At 45.2% G+C, this 16,960-nt stretch overlaps 1 protein-coding gene across 1 annotated transcript in view; it reads left to right on the top strand.

Moving 5' to 3' along the window:
* glrbb (glycine receptor, beta b) overlaps positions 1–16,960 on the top strand; it is a 218,111-nt gene that overhangs the window by 28,138 nt on the left and 173,013 nt on the right. The gene's annotated exons all lie outside the window — the stretch shown is intronic.

Below are 16,960 nucleotides of genomic sequence, written 5' to 3'. Positions count from 1 at the left end.
TTATTGAATTGCTTCAGTCATCCTTTTGGGCAATGCATTCAATATCATAGCTTTGTGTACAAAAGTGTTTCTTCTATTTAAAAAGTGTTTTATGATTTTTTTTCATTCATTCACAGGATGTGGACACTGCTGGCTGGGCCAGCATTTATTGCCCATCCCCAGTTGCCCTTGAGAAGGTGGTGTTGAGTTGGCTTCTTGAACTGCTGCAGTCCATGTGGTGTAGGTACACCCACAGTGCTGTTAGGGAGGGAGTTCCCGGATTTTGACCCAGTGACAGTGAAGGAACGGCGATATATTTCCAAGTCAGGATGGTGAGTGGTTTGGAGAGGAACTTCCAGGTGGTGATGGTGGTGCCTGTTGTCTTTGTCCTTCTAGATGGTAATGGTCATGGTTTTGGAAAGTCATGAGTTTACAGAATGTGGTTGAGGACAGTTCTGCTGCTGTTGATGACCCACAGTGCCTCATGGATGTCCAGTCTTGAGTTGCTAGATCTGTTCAAAATCTATCTCATTTAGCACGGTGGTAGTGCCACACAAACAATAGAGGGTATCCTCAATGTGAAGATGGAACTTTGTCTCCACAAAGACTGTGTGGTGGTCACACCTATCAATACTGTCATGGACAGATGCATCTGCAGCAGGCAGGTTGATGAGGATGAGATCAAGTCTGTTTTTCCCCCTTGTTGGTTCTCTCACCCCCGACGCAGACCCAGTCTAACAGCTATGTCCTTTAGGACTCTGGAAGCTCAGTCTGTAGTGGTGTTACTGAGCCACTTTTGGTGATGGACATTGAAGTCCCCCACCCGGAGTACATTCTGTGCTTTCACCAAGTGGTTTTCAACATGCAGGAGTTCATCAGCTGAGGTGGGGTTGGTACATGGTAATCAGCAGAAGGTTTCCATCCCCATAATTGACCTGATGCCATGAGACTTCTTGGGGTCTAGAGACAATCTTGAGGACTCCTATGGCATCTCCCTTGTGACTGTATACCACTGTGCTGCCACTCTGCTGGGTCTATCCTGATGCTGGGTCAGGATATACCCCAGAATGGTGATGGTGGTGCCTGGGACATTATCTGTAAGGTATGATTCTGTGAGGATGACTATGTCAGGCTGCTGCTTGTCTGTGAGACAGCTCTCCCAATTTTGGCACTAATCCCCAGATGTGAGTAAGGACTTTGCAGGGTTGACAAGACTGAGTTTGCCATTGTCGTTTCTAGTGCCTGCCAGGTGGTCTGTCTGGTTTCGTTCCCTTTAGGCTTTTCAACGGATTGATACCACAGAGTGGCATGCTAGGCCATTTCAGAGCATATTTAGTCACATATAGCCTGACCAGGTAAGGATGGTAGGGACGGTATCAGTGAACCAGGTGGGTTTTTACAACAATCATTTCACGGTCATTATTAGACTTTTCATTCCAGATTTTTATTGAATTCAAATTTTACTATCTGCCTTGGTGGGATTCACACTGGGGCCCCAGAGCAATACCCTTGGTCTCTAGATTACTAGTCCAGTAACAATACCACTACACCACCACATTCCTTATGATTTTGAACAGCATTATGAAATCTCCCTTTTTGAGCTTCTCTATTTGAGACCAAGCCCAGCTTCTCCACTCTTCTCAGATAATTGAAGCCACTTAACCCTGGTAGCATTCTAGCAAATTTCCTCTGCAGCCTCTCCAAAGTCTTAACATCCTTTCCAAAGTGTAGTGTCCATTATTTGACACAGTCCTCCAGCTCAGACCTAATCAAGATTTATAAATATTTGATATAACTTTCTTGCTTTCATGTTCCATGCCTCTATTCATAAAGCAAAAAATCTAATATGCATTTTTAACAGATTCTTGACTTGTCCTGTCACCTTCAAAGATTTTCGCCTCTCTTGCACCATGTTTGAAATGGTGTCAATTAGTTCATATTGCCAAGCTCATTCTTCCTACCAACATGAATCACTTCACACTGTTGTTTTAAAATTTATCTAACATGTTTCTGCTTATTTCACCAGAGTATGGACACTTGAAATCTATTACTGTTTATTATATGTCATTTTCAATTTTTGAAATTATGCCCTGCATACCCAAGGCCAATTTATTAATATATACCGAAAAGAGCATGACTCCCCAACATGAGCTCCTGTCGGACAGCACTATATCCTTTCTTCCAGCCTGAAAACGACAGTTCATCATTGTTCTCAACTTTCTGCCCTTCAGCAAATTTCGCACTCACATAGTTACTGCCCTTTATATCACATGGATTTCCATGATATCAACTATTGCCTTAGGTGGACAAGTGCAGAACAATAGGACAAAAGACAATTTTTTGGAGTGCATGGGTGATTTGTTTAAGTGCACAGTTCCTTTAAACTTTTTGCATGGCTCCGCATGCAGAAAGGGAACAACTTGCAGCCTGCACAGGGACTTTCGGGTCTATGCAGTTTAGAGGGAACATTCGACATAACTTTGAAACTAGAGCCAGGCCATTGAGGGGTGATGTCAGAAAATACTTCTTCGCACAAAAACTAACAAAATCTAGAACTTTCTCCCTCAGAAAGATCTAGGTCAATTGAAAATTTCAAAACTGAGATTGATAGCAATCTTTTTTTATTAATCAAATTTTTGTTAGTTGGGGTTTGAGAGTTACGGAACCAGGGTGAGTAGATAGAGTTAAGATACAGATCAGACATGATCTAACTAATAGACTCAGACATTTACAGCACAGAAGGAGGGCATTTGGCCCATCGTGTCCGTGCCAGTCAACAAAGGTCTGATTACACTAATCCCATTTTCCAGCACTTGGCCCACACCCCTGGAGGCTATGGAAATGCAAGTGAATATCTAAATACTTCTTAAATGTTAGGAGAACTTCTGACTCAACCATCCTTTCAGGCAGTGAGTTCCAGACTCCCACCACCCTCTGGGTGAAAATATTTCTCTTCAACTCCCCTCTTACGCTTCCACCTCTTACCTTAAATCTATGCCCCCTGGTTATTGACCCCTCTACTAATGGAAAAAGTGTCTTCGTATCCATCCTATCTATGCCACTCATAGTCTTATACACTTCTATCAGGACCCCTCTCAACCTTCACTGCTCCCAGGAAAACAACCCCAGCCTATCCAATCTTTCATCATAGCTCAGACCTTCCAGCCCAGGCAGCATCCTGGTAATCTCCACTGCCCCCTCCAGTGCAATCACATCCTTCCTATAATGTGGTGACCAGAACTGCACGCAGAACACCAGTTGTGGCCTAACCAGCACTCTATACAGTTCCAGCCTAACCTCCCTGCTCTTGTATTTTCTGCCTCAGCTAATAAAGGCAAGTGTCCCATATGCCTTCTTAACCACATTAACTACCTGCCCTGCTACCCTCAGGGATCTGTGGATATGCACACCAAGGTCCTTCTGACATAGAATGGTGGAACCAGATTAAAGAGTTGAATGACCTATTCCTGTTCTGATGTTCCTTCCTTTCAAAGGAATAAAAATTAGGGCAATATTATAAAGGGTGTATGATTCATCCCAGCAAATCACTACCAAATTACTGAAGATTAAAATCTAGCCCAATTTCTTAAGACCCCTCTGCTCACTTGAGAGCCATGAATTGACCTGAGGTACAATCAGGAATATAACTTTGCTGAGAGTGCAGTTGGTTTTATCAGTTAGGATCTTGAAGAATCGATTGAAGTTTCTTGACTGTTGGGGATAGGGGTTTTCATTATGTATTTGCCAAACTGCAAAGTGATACTTGGTTTGCTGCATGCTGCAAGACCTCATAACTGAGAAGGGCCTGCAAGGCAATCAGCATGTGCCAAGACTTGGATTAGAAGAAACTACATCTGCCAGCACTAGTAGAAGATAAATTTGTTTATGCATAGGGGGCAAGGGAAAATCTGATTAACACACATTCTCCATAGGTGGTGACGAAGCATACAGTTAGATGATTCTTAAACAACATGGCACCTGTCAAAAATATTACTCAGTCTTGTTTAGAAACTCTGTTTTATGCAGTAAACCAGGTGTTGCAAACCTATCAAATTTCAAGAACTAGGAGAAGAAATTGTAATAGATTAAGCCACAAGTTTAACAAGATATATGTTACGCTCACTATAACTGGTACAAGTGTGCTATGCAAGAAATTTTGAAACCTAGCCATTACTTGACATGGTTTGTTTTCTAACTAGATTTACTTGGAATCTGACTACTTGTATTCCCATTCTCGTACACTCTCTCTCTCCTCTTTTACTTGTTCATCTTCTTACTCTCTCTCATTCTTCCTTAGTCCTTCTCTTGTTCTCCCTTTTGAACTCCTATTTGTCTCTTATCTTTTCTTCCTTCACCTTTCCATCTATTCATGACTATCAATCCTTCTTTCTTACCTTTCTCATTTCCTCTCTTCTAATTACTTCTCTGTCTTTATTTCCTCACTCTTATTGGTCCCTATGTTAGACTGTATTTCTGGTCTGTAACTTATGTCTTCCCCTGTGAGGACAAACATAAAATATCCATTCTATGTCTCTGCCATTTCTTCATCACCATGATAATTTATCCTGTCCCTGCTTCTAAGGGACCAACATTTACTTTAGCTACTCACTTACTTTTTATGTACTTGTAAAAACTCTTATGATCTGTTTTTATATTCCTAGCCAGTTTACTCTCAAATTCCATTTTCCCCTTTTTATCCAATTCCCCTCAACTATGTGCTTCCACCCTTTATAAAAGTAGACAGATTTTGTGACCACAGAGAGATGATGACTCACTCCAGGCTGCAACTGCTAGGTTAGCTTCCTGCTATAATAGTTAACACTTTCAATTGATTGATTGATAGCTGCCACTACCAGGCAGTTTCTGTTAAACTAGGCTTTTTAATTAGCTTGCTGTTTTAACTTCCAAGTCAGAGTCTGACTGTTAATCTAAATTAAAGCTTGAGAAAAACTTAGCAGAGCTATCCCACCTGCACCAAATTCCCAATTTAGTACTCGTCCCTCGTCACATTCAGCCTTTGTCATCATCACCCTATACTCCTACTGAATGGCTGAAAATAAATTCATTATTGAATTTATATTAATCATAAAAACTAAATAATTGCCTTAATATTTCAGAATAATGCAAACAAATGTGATATCAATTATACTATCATTACTTGATATTTAAGCTTTTTATGATTTCTTTTCAAAATAATCATTGTAGTATGATTTCATTTATTTAATAAAGTGTTAAAATAGATGAAAACTAACTTGTTCTCTGTTGCCATGGGGGTCCCTTTACCCTGCAATTATTCTAGTGTAATCTGCAGAAACCTTTCGGTATTCAATATTTTTTAATTGATAGGTTAGCAAAATAATGGCCATACAGTTCATTGTGTTTGGATAAAGTGAGCTGAATCTGTGCCCACAAATTGAGGGCATCTGATGTAAATACAATTTGGTTTTAAATCCTGATTTTTATTTTAGAGGGAACAATTAAATAGGAACTGATTTTGAATTGAACGGCTCTGTATAAACACAGCACCATAATTAATCATCTTTTCAGAGATCATGGTAAAAACACCAATTCACTTTCAGACATTCCTCTGTTATCAATATATATTAAATAATCATTGAAAAATATATTGGTTTTTTAAATCACCTTTTACATGGTGAATCTATTTCTAGAATTGTTTGAGCAGCCCCTCATAGTTGAAGCAGGAACTAATGTAAATACCCTCAGGGAGGGTGTCATCAGTTTATGACATCATCAGGGTTGTGGCTTCAGTGAGAATGTGCCTTGCTAATCCGCTCCTGGGTGGGCCATGTTCCAGCAAGACATTGATATTCTTGCTGCAGCTGATGAATTAGGTAAGCTTGCATTTCACAGTACAGTCAGTGTTGAATGGCGTTGCTTTGCTAATGACTAAAATTGAAGCCAATGTTTATGATTGTAAACATTGAACATGTACCTGACAAGTTAAGATAGGTTGGAATAGTCCGGCCCTGTTGGCATCGGGCATCATGGCGGGTGGGGCAGGGGACAAAATGGCGAGAGGGCCAAAGTTCAGTTTCGCGCCGTTGTGCAACAAGTTCGCGATCGTCTGCTCCGTCCCTCAGTGGCGGACTATGCTGCTGCCGCACATCAGGAACCTAACTTCGATACTTTAGCATCTCATTATAAGCCCTGCTCACCGAAATCATCCCCGTCTCGTCAAATTTACCACCCACGTCAGCATGACTTCAGAATGACGTGTTTCACGATGGCCCTTAAAAGGCGTGTACCTGGGAACCTGAACTTCGAGGGGAACTTGGAGGTGAATGCATGCAACCTTGCGCAGCACTCACGAGCATCGCCTGTAGGTCATCAGGGGAGAGGCACCGTGCATTCACGGTGGGGCACAGGCAAGTCACTTTTTCCCCGGCTGGCTTTCGGTACATTGCCGGGGCAAGGCCTCCCGTGCGGGTCAGACTGGGGGTGGGGGGCAAGGTAATACAGACTGATGGAAGTACACAAGCACATGCGCTGGGGAAGGCAGTACAGACTGAAGAAAGTACAGCACATGTCGGGGTTAGTGTGGGGGTGGGGGGAGGGTGTGGGAAGTAACCACATGTTTGGAAAAGCTTGTCAAATTGAGCATTCTTCCGCAGCTGAGACCATTCAGCTGCAGCCCCATTGACATGCTTGGAGTTCGGGTCTTTTTAGCCCACTCAAGCAATGCCACCAAATGCTACAGCACTTTTAACCTCTCGGGCACAGACTGCAAATGAATGTGCATTTTAGGGGCAGCAGAACAATTGGATGACTGGGCAAGTTGTAGAATCCCCTTGCAAAAGTTGACCATGGTGCGGTCACTTGCGGAGGTGCTCACAGCCCCTTGCAGTGTCTTTATTAAGGTTTGGATCCGTATCCATCACGGTTCAAGCTAACAGCACAACTTTGCAGTGTGGGCTAGTAGAATGCCCGTGCCTGAGCTGAGAGAAGAGCATGTAGTCCAGTGGGCAAAGCTGCCACCAATCAGGCAAATGGAGTGGGGCGGTTTTATGGTTTTGGTTATCGGGTTCGCTTTGTCTGGAGAATGCTAGCTGTGCCCTTGACATTAACACATTAGTTGGTGCTTGAAACAATGCAGGCAGCAAGACCGATAAACTGAACAAACACTGGTAGTTTATTGGAACTAAGAACAGAGCACTAACACCATGTGTGCTTCCTGATTCTCCTTCCGACTTAGTTACCCAAGAAGCTCGCTCAGTGTAGCGATTGGTCAATACAGTCACATGGTCAACTAACTACATTCTCTTAAAGGTACATAGCACGCTACTTTACCACAGGTGGAGGTGGGCGGGGTTACAGACAGCCAATGCGTGCACTACACACAGATCATCCAGCATTCTCCGACATGCGTGAAGGGACCTTCAGACTTAACCAAGAGAGGTTCTTAGTACACCCATGCTAACCTGCGTGTCACTCACTTTAATCCTGTAGGAGGAGAACATTAGGATCATGGAGCCTGGTGATTTAGTGGTATGCCTCATGGCTTACAGGGAGCAGAGAAGAAGAAGAGAGCAGTGGAGGTGCCTGGCTCAGCAAAGGGAGGAACACCTCCCTCAGTTTAGAAGTAAAAAACAGTTTAGACCAGTACTCTTATTTCCCAATTTTTACTGGTGTTCCATGTTAAGGTGTACAAGACCAGTTCAGACCAATATTCTTGCTTCCCAGGTTTTACTGTTTTTCCTCCTGTGAAGATGAAGGGGCAGCAGGGCTTGCTGCGCATGCAGCTGAAAGTCCACCGTGAACCATCGCTCGTAGGTACCTCACTAGACCCAAGGTCTATAGACAGCCCTTGTCATTCCTGCAGATGACTGAGAACCAGTGTTGCCAATGACTGTGCATGTCTAGGGAACTGGTCGGTCACATGTACCACCTGCTATAGGAATTGGTGCCACGGGGACATGGAGGGCATCCACTGCCAGTAGCCGTGAAAGCGACCGCAGCATGCAATTTGTGTGCCAGTGGCTCCTTCCAGGGCTCCTAGGTGACCTGTGCGGGATCTTGCAAGCCCCATGCACAAGTGTATCCAGGAGTTCGTGGCACCATCTTCGCAAAGGTACAGAACGTTGTGCATTTCGGCTGGGACCAGGAAAGCCAAGAAGCAAGAGTGCTGGGATTTGTGAGTTCTCTGGTTTTCCACAGGTGCAGTGCGTGAAGAACTTCACTCACATGGTACTTTGATCTCTGTCGTAACAACATCAACCACAAGGGCTTCCACTCTGAATGTGCAGCTGATGTGCAACCAGCACAAACACATCCTACAGGTCTGAACACAATCCCCAGGGAGTGTCCATGACTCCTACATCCTTAGCAGGTCTCAGATCCCTAACATCTTCCAGGGTGCAGAGAGACTGCAGGGTTGGCTCCCTGGGGACAAGGGCTACCCACAGGGGGCGCGGATGATGACGCCCATGTGGCGGCCTCAAACTGCAGCAGAGCGACGGTACGGTGAAGCTCATGTTGTGACCATAGGGTGTTTGGCATCATCATAGCTTACTGTGTGCTCCACAATGGTGCTGCAATGGGGGGAGGTGCACGCTGAGGAGGAGATGGAGGATCTGCATGTCTCCTCTGATGAAGACGATGTTGAAGGGACTGACGCTGATGTGGTCCTCAAAGACGGGGATGCCGGTGATCAGGCCATCACACTGGCCAGGCAAGGCAGGCACGTAGCTGTAGGATTTGTGGAGGATGATGATGACATGCAGTGAGGACACTCCACTGATCTTCACCTAGTCTCTGTGTGTGGAGGAATAAAATATGTATATAATTGTGAATGAAATAAACTACATGTATAATTGGGAAAGGAAATTGAAATACATGTATAATAAAATTACTGTGGAATGTCCCCAAACAGTTGCGCAGCCAGCGCATAAATTAGCAAATCAAAGGGCCAGTGCTACCTTTCCAGACTAAGGGGCTCCGGATGTCAGATACGATGGTGAAACCCAAGAGACAAACTATTTGTGTGTGCATTGCCCAGGATGTGTAACCATTAACACTATCTATTTGCTGAACCATTGACATTGTCCTGTCTAACCGTTGAAACATTAACACTGATCGATATCTCTGGAAGCCATTTGAAACTATTGTAATTGCCCAAGTTTCTGTCACAAACCTTCTGCTATATCTATTTGTGTAAAGAGATGTTAGTCAGAGTGCTGGCTAGCTCCGTTATATGCTGCTGGGCTCTCCGTGATATCACGATTTTAATAAAAGGCTTCTGAGACAAACCTCCTGGGTCTGAGTGTTCACTCCGATTTCCGCGACACTGTGAATGCCTGACTCCTGTCTGGCTGAGGGTAGCTCGCTTACACTTTGTAACCGGGGTCATATCATGGAGACGCAGCCATTAAACTTTAAATACACCTGATCCTTTGTCCGCTTTCAGCACCTGTCACCTTCAGGAGCACAGCGTCACCGGTCACAGTTGCTGAAGAGATGGGGCCAGCCCCACCTCAAAGGTGCTGAGAGCACACAGAGAGAATGATGGAACTCTGTGACATCTGCCCACTACATTCTGGCAACAATGACAAGCACCATCGAGGCACAGGCATTACTAATGTGTCCAGAGAGAGTGAGGCTGGACCATCACTTTGGTCTGAAGGTTACACACTGCACAGGGAAGAGGCCCAGGACTGAGACACCTGCCTTTATCTTGTGTAGGAATCAAGGTTTCACATCTGAGTGACTTGAACACTGCTCCTCAGAACAAGGAGCCATAGACAGGGAGACATTCTTTGGAATTTATTTACAATAGTGAACATTATGTGCAAGTAATTAACACCCGTTCCCAAGCTGTGTAACTAATTACATCTTATTAACCTTCCTAACCCTGCTGCTATGTCCTGATGCTCCCCTGACTCCATAGCGGAGGTGGAGGCAAGCCCTGTCTGTGATGACATTGATGGGTGTCCTCTGGAGGGTCAAGAACTCGAAGGCCCCAGCCTGTTTTCGGAGTCCTGCTGTGCCGCAGCTGCACCCTCCTTGGCCTGTGGAGCTGAAGCTGCTAGGATCACAGGAAGAGGTGATTCAGATGGGCCAGTCACTCCTAGAGTCATCTGGGTGGATGGACCTGGAGTGTTGAGCTGCTGGTCCTCCTCCGTATGGGTGTCCAACAGCCCCTGGCTGACTCCTTGAGGAGAAAAGGGAGCTGGAGTGAGATTGAGTTGCCCCACACCCCATGCGTTGAGAGCACAAGAGGCTAATTATGGTGTCAGCAATGGAATTCAGCCTGCTCAGCAATGCTGGACAAATGTCCTGGACCAACATCTTCATGGCAGCTGCCATCCGACCAGTGTTGATCTTGGTGCATTGGCAAGCTGGCACTATCACCTCAGACTGTAGGCAGATGCACTCCTCCATCGTGCCTTGCAATCTGAGGATTGCAGTGGATGTCCCTTCCTGATATTACCGAGCTTGCCTTTGTAGTTCCAGCAACTGTGACATGACCGAGTCCAGAGTCGTCACCTGACTCAGACTCAACAATTTCTGGTCTCCAGCAGTTCTCTGAGTGACGGACACCTGGGAAGTCCCTGCTGCCGCCTGCTTGGATCAGACAGTGCGATGTGCTCGCTAGATTGTGATGCTGAGGCTACTCTAAAGCTAGGTCCCACCGAGGTGTGTGTCGCTGCGCTGGTGGAGGGTGTGGGCGAGCGCTGTGATAGGAGTTCAATTAGGGTGTCGCCAGATTCTACTTCTGAGGTGTCTTCAGGACTTGAGTTGAAGACCTGTGTCGTGGACCCCCTTGGCTGCTTCCCAGATGTGCCTGTGAAAACAAGGAGAGATAATTAGTGCATGGCAGGGGACTGTGGAACAGGGGAACTCATTCACAGCATGGTTTTCTGATGGTTGTTGCACTGCTGGATCCTCACTTGGTTGAGCACCGCCAACCTCACCGTCAGCACAGGAACAGTCCAGATTATTGTTGGCCAGCTGGATGGCTCCACTTTCAAAGTCTGTGAGGATCTTCATGTCAGACATTCCTCCACCAGTCTGCGACCTCTCCCTGTTGTTATGTGCCAGCTTGTCCTGCATGAAGACAAATGGAGAGAGTGTAAGCAGGACACCTGCCAGGCCAGATGAGAAGGATGCCTGACGTGTATGGGTGGTGAGTGGTGCCATGGAAGGGATGAGGATAGGTGAAGGTGTGTGTGAGAGAGTGAATGGTGATGTCCCTTGAACTGGCAGAGAGTGAGATCTCTGTGGATGTGTGATGGGTTTGTGAGTGTGTGAGTTGAGAGTGATGAGAAGAATGATTTATCCTGGCGGAGTGGAGGAGATCATTCATCCCCTTCTGGCTCTGAGTGGCTGACTTCTGTTGCAGGGTTTTGCGCTGACCACCGCTGCTACTGTCGCCCATGCTGGGTTGGTGACCTTGCTTTCCGGTCTTGGCCCAGAGCTGGCCCAGTGGGCCTCGACTGTACCCAGTAGGTGCCTGAGGGAGGCATCGCTAAATTTGGGTGCAGCACATTTCCTCCCTTTGGCAGCCACGACTTTGCAGCAGCTTCCAATCCCTTAGAGAGTGCTGGCTCTGTGCAGGGACGCCTTTTAAATATCGTGCCCCGATTACTGACAGCTTGAGGTGACAGTGGGCTGGGCGAATCGGAGGCCTCCCCGCCAGCGATCCGGAGTGTTTTCCGTGAATGCGTTATCAATGAGGTGGGACGTGCTGGGAATGGGACGATACAGTGCAAAAACCCTCCATTGTGGCTGGTGGCTAAAGCGACGTTTTTCACACCAAAGCAAAAGAGAAACAATTCTGTTCTGTTAGACAATTGTGCTGGTTTATGGAGTATTTTACATTTGCGCTCATGCAAATAATTTTTATCATAAACTTGAACTGCAACCTATCAAGTGCAAACTCAATTAAAACCCTGATATCAGGGTCAAATGCTGGTCCCAATTCCACACCGTGTCAGGAACAGTCACCGACATTGATTTTGTCCAGGTTGGCCAAGTACTAACCAGAGGATGCACTTGCCATACAATTCAGGACAATGGGTGGGTTCTTGATGCTGGAGGCCCGGTGGAGGCCTGTCAGCATGGAAAGTGCCCGTTCGGCAACTTTAAAAGTCTGAAAGAAAAATCTGTCACAGCTGGCAGGCCATCAACGTCAAAGGGAAACCTCTCTAGAGGGGAAACAATTGTGGCCAGGTAGACAGGAGGTGGGGCCTCAGTTTCAGCCTGGATCACCACCTCCCCTGGTCTGCCAGCAGCAGATCACCTCCAGGCATCTGTTATTCTCCTGACACTGTGGTGGAGCTGAGTGTTGGAGGCGGGGGGGGGGGGGGGGGGGGGGGGGGGTGTTGGGTGCAGACAAACTGGAAAATTCCTGTTGACTTCTGATAGTTGTATTTAATTGACCTATAAGTTACCTTAAATAGTTACCCTCACTTGTGGGCAGGTAGGCCCTCCACCCCCAGTCCTGCTTGTGGAATCATGGCTCCAGGTCAAGATGGTGTTAGCAAGTGGTCACGCCAGCTAGAGGTGTATTATTATTTACCTGCCCACCTCCATTCCCACCACCACCTCGGGGTGAAAATCCTGTCTGTATGACTCTATGGACTGGGTTTTACATGCTGCCTTGGCAGGTTTATGGAAGGTGTGCAGGGGCATGTAAAATCCAATGAGTGGCTTTCCTGCTGCCTACCCACCCACCCCTGTCCTGTATGAAATTTTGCAGGTGGCATGGGAGGTGTCAGATGGCCCATCTGCCCTTGGGCTTATTAAAGCCCTTAATTGACTAATTAATAGCCACTTGAGGGTATCATCCCACCCCCATCACTATTATACCCACGATAGGGGGTGGGGTGGGGGGGGCAGGTGGGGGAGTGGTGGTGGGGGGGTGGTGCGGGTAGCCCAGTATCTTTAGCTGCATGGACTGGTGAGGGGTGTGGGGATGGAAAGTCCTTTGCAGGTCTGCTGTACCCATCAGAGGCACCTCTGACATTTTGGCTGGGGTTGCGGGGATGATAGCTCAATGTAAAATCTAGCCTGATGACACTAATTGGTAGAATTCATAAGCTGGGTTTGCACAGTTTTGTGATATGTCTTACCAATGTGCTCTAGGAACAGTGAAACTGGATTTTCTACTCCATTGCTTATGAGTGCTGAATTGTTATCAGTGTTTTATTATAAACAAGGCTAAACTGCCCAATATTGTTTCATAGAGGATGCCTATAGTTATAGAAAGAGAATTCCATCCTATTTCTTTGCCTGGCTTCAAATGTCTGTTACATGAGAAAACAATTCTATTAACCCATTGCACCTTTCAGCCTATCTTCTGGATTTTCAAAGTACTTAAAGTCTAACAATCATTAGACCTGAATAATTTTGATCGCTGCAAGTGTCGAAGGACCACGCATACTTTTGAATGGGTACCCTTTGTGTTTAAGCAGCAAGAAGTTTCATCTTTGCAATACTGAATAGGTGCTGTCTCACATCCTGTTATTTTAAACTATCTGCCATGTTCTGCTTAATTTTTATGCCAGGAACAGGTGAAATAATAAGAGAAACTGCTGGAAGTACACGGTTGGTCACTCAGCATCTGGGGGGAGAAAAGCATTGTTTTCAATGCAAGCAAAATTTTGGAAGTTTCTATTACTGGTGGGTGATCCTCCTTCTCTGCCAGGTTGTTGTTTCTGTGCTTCACCCAGGTGATGTGGGACAATGGGAAACAAAGCAAGCTCAGACTCTTGCAATGTAACTCTTGCTAAGTTACTTAGAATACACAGCTGCTTCTTTATTTTGGATATCGTTAGTAACCCTCGGAGGAAAAAAAAGCATGAAAAGGAGAATTTTTGCTTCAGCAGTATAATGGTAACAAAGAGGAATAATCCCATCACAGGGTTAACACAGGATTTGATATCAGTAGTAATAATATGAGTATGTTAATCTTCAATTTAGGCAAAATGCTCTCTAGTCCTTACATAGTCTGAACTTCTGCTTTGGAATAGCTGACCTGAGGAAACTTGATTAAAATCCTAAAGACTAGGAGTAGTCATTCAGTCAAACATGTCTCTCTACTTGCTCTACTTACCCCTGTATTTTGCCCATGGCCCTGTAGATTTTCAATTATTACCTAAGTCCCTTTTGAAAGTTACCATTGAATCTCCTTCTGCCACCTTTTCAGGTAGCAAATTCCATTTCACAACAACTCGCAGCATAAAAAAATCTCTCAAATTTCCCTTGGACTTTCTGCCAATTAACTTACATTTGTGTCCTCTGTTACCAGTCCTCCTGCCAGTTTGTCCCTGTGTATTCTATCAAAGCCCCATATCATTTTGAACAACGCTGTCAAATCTCCCCTTAACCTTGTCTGGAGTGAGAATAACATCAGCTTCGCCAGTTCTCCACATCCTCATCACTGGTACCATTCTAGTAAATCTCTTCTGCATTCTCTTCAAGACTTTGACATCCTTCCTGATGTGTGATACTGAGAATTGTCCACTACAGCTGAAGCCTAACCATCATTTTATAAAGAGTTAAAATAACTCTGTTGCTTTTGTGCTCTCAGGGTCCACGATCTCTAAGTCAAGGACCTATTCTTTTTTAACATATATGTCAAATTGTCAATATGGTACCTTCAAAAATTTGTGTATATGAACATTGAAATTGTACCAATTAATTCATATTGCCTTGCTTGACTTATTACTGTATTGATATATTTTTGGGAAGGTAGAGAGAGAGTGGGTGTCAACCACCAGGAAATTCATCAGATTTTTTTTGCCTTGTTTCCTGCCTGGTAGTCAGCCAGATTGAGAGGCAGACTGGCTTCTGGGTGGAACAGTGAAGGAACAGCGATATGGTTCCAAGTCAGGGCAGTATGTAGTTTGAAGGGGAACTTGCAGGTCCAATGTGACTGCTGCCCTTGATCTTCAAGGTGATCGAGGTCACAGGTTTGGAAGGTGCTGTGCAAGGAAACTTGGCAAGTTGCTGAAATGGATCTTGTAGCTGGCACACTGTGTCACCCTACAAATAGTCCCTGGAAATCGAGTAGGTCCTTGAGACAAACAGGCTGCGCACAACAGGGAAAATCTAGGGGGATCATTTCTCAGGTATCCAGTTTGTTAACACCCCCCTACCAAACCTGTTCCACCCAGTCTAGGGGATTTATGGAAGTGGTGGGTGATGAAAATACTCCCAAACGTTTGAAGCTGTGATGCCAAATGCTATATGTACATTCCTAATTATCAAGAGGGAGAAAACTCTTGTCCCAGAAAACACCAACAACTTGCATTTAGAAAGCACTTAATGTGTTAAAGTTTCACTGATGATAGCACTCTGCTGTGTACCATTCATGATTCCTCAGAAACTGAAGCAGTCCATACCCGCATGCAGCAAACCTGGACAATATTCAGGTTTGGGCTGATAAATGGCAAGTAACATGCATGCCCCACAATTTCTAGACTAAGCTCATCTCGATCAAGAGCAGATATAGTCAGCTCCCCATCCCATTGAATCCCCCAATGACAACATCCTGAGGTATTACCATTGACCGGAAACTCAACTGCGTCAGCCATATAAATACTGTGGCTGCAAGAGCTGGTCAGAGACTGGGAATTCTGTGGCAATTAACTCACCTCCTGACTCTCCAAAGCCTGTCCACCATCTACAAGGCTCAAGTCAGGAGTGTGATGGAATACACGCCACTTGCCTGAGTACATCTCCAACAACACTCCAAGAAGCTTGTGGACTAAATAGTCCACTTGATTGGTACCCCATCCACCACCTTAAACATTCACTCCTTCCACCACTGATGGGTGACAGCACTGTGTGCCAGCTACAAGATTCATTTCAGCAACTTGCCAAGTTTCCTTGCGCAGCACCTTCCAAACCTGTGACCTCGATCACCTTGAAGATCAAGGGCAGCAGTCACATGGGACCTACAAGATCCCCTTCAAACTACATATTGCCCTGACTTGGAATCATATCGCTGTTCCTTCACCATTGCTGGGTCAAAGTCCCGCAACTCCCTCTCTAACAGGATTGTGGTTTGATCTACATCACATGGACTGCAGCGGTTCAAGAAGGTAGCTTACCATCACCTTCGCAAAGGAAATAAGGAATGGGCAACAAATGCTGGATTTGCCACCAATGTTCAGATCCCAGGGATGAATTTTAAAAAAAGAATCCCAGGTACTTTACAAAAGCATTATCAAACAAAATTTGAGACTTAGGCACATTGGAAGATATCAAGTTTGGTCAATGAGGAATATTTCAGGGAGCACGGAAAGGAGGAGAGAGAAGTAGAAAGGCAGCGATGTTTAGGGAATGAATTCCAGAGATAAGGGCATAGGCAGCTAAAGGCCCTTCTGCCAATTATGGAGCTGTTAAATTCGGGAGCTGCGCAAGAAGCTAGAATTTCAGGAGCATGTAGTGTAAAGGGTTAACATCAGAAGCATACATGACGCTGATGTAATAATGATGTCAGATCACATAACTGAGAAGTAAGAGAGTTCTGGAAGCTCTAGCTGTCCAAATGTGTAAATACTTGCTGTAAATAAAGAATAATTGTTTTTTAAGCAACTACAGACTCAAGTAGCATACTTTGGAAGAATAGATAATCCCCAAAACTCCTATCTGGACCCAAACACACAAAGAAACAGAGCATAGGTATTTCAAAGAACTGTGAGGCTGGAGGAGGTTACAGAAAAAGGGTGGGGGTAAAGCCATGCCAGGATTTGAAAACAAGGGTGAGAATTTTAAAATTGAGGCATTACGAGACCAGAAGCCAATGTAGAACAATAAACATGGGATGATAGGTGAATGAGCTTTGGTGCGGAGTTAGGATAGAGGCAGCAAAGTTTTAGATGAGCTCAAGTTCATGAAGGGTGGAAGATGGGAGGCTGGCCAGGGAAACATTGGATTAGTCAAATCTAGAGGTAACAAAGGCAGGGATGAGTGTTTCAGGAGCAGATGAATGGAGACAAGGGCCAAGAGGGGC

The sequence above is a fragment of the Carcharodon carcharias genome, chromosome 1 (genome assembly GCF_017639515.1).
Source record: "Carcharodon carcharias isolate sCarCar2 chromosome 1, sCarCar2.pri, whole genome shotgun sequence".
Taxonomy (NCBI): Eukaryota; Metazoa; Chordata; class Chondrichthyes; order Lamniformes; family Lamnidae; genus Carcharodon; species Carcharodon carcharias.
This window is presented reverse-complemented; position numbering and strand designations above follow the sequence as displayed.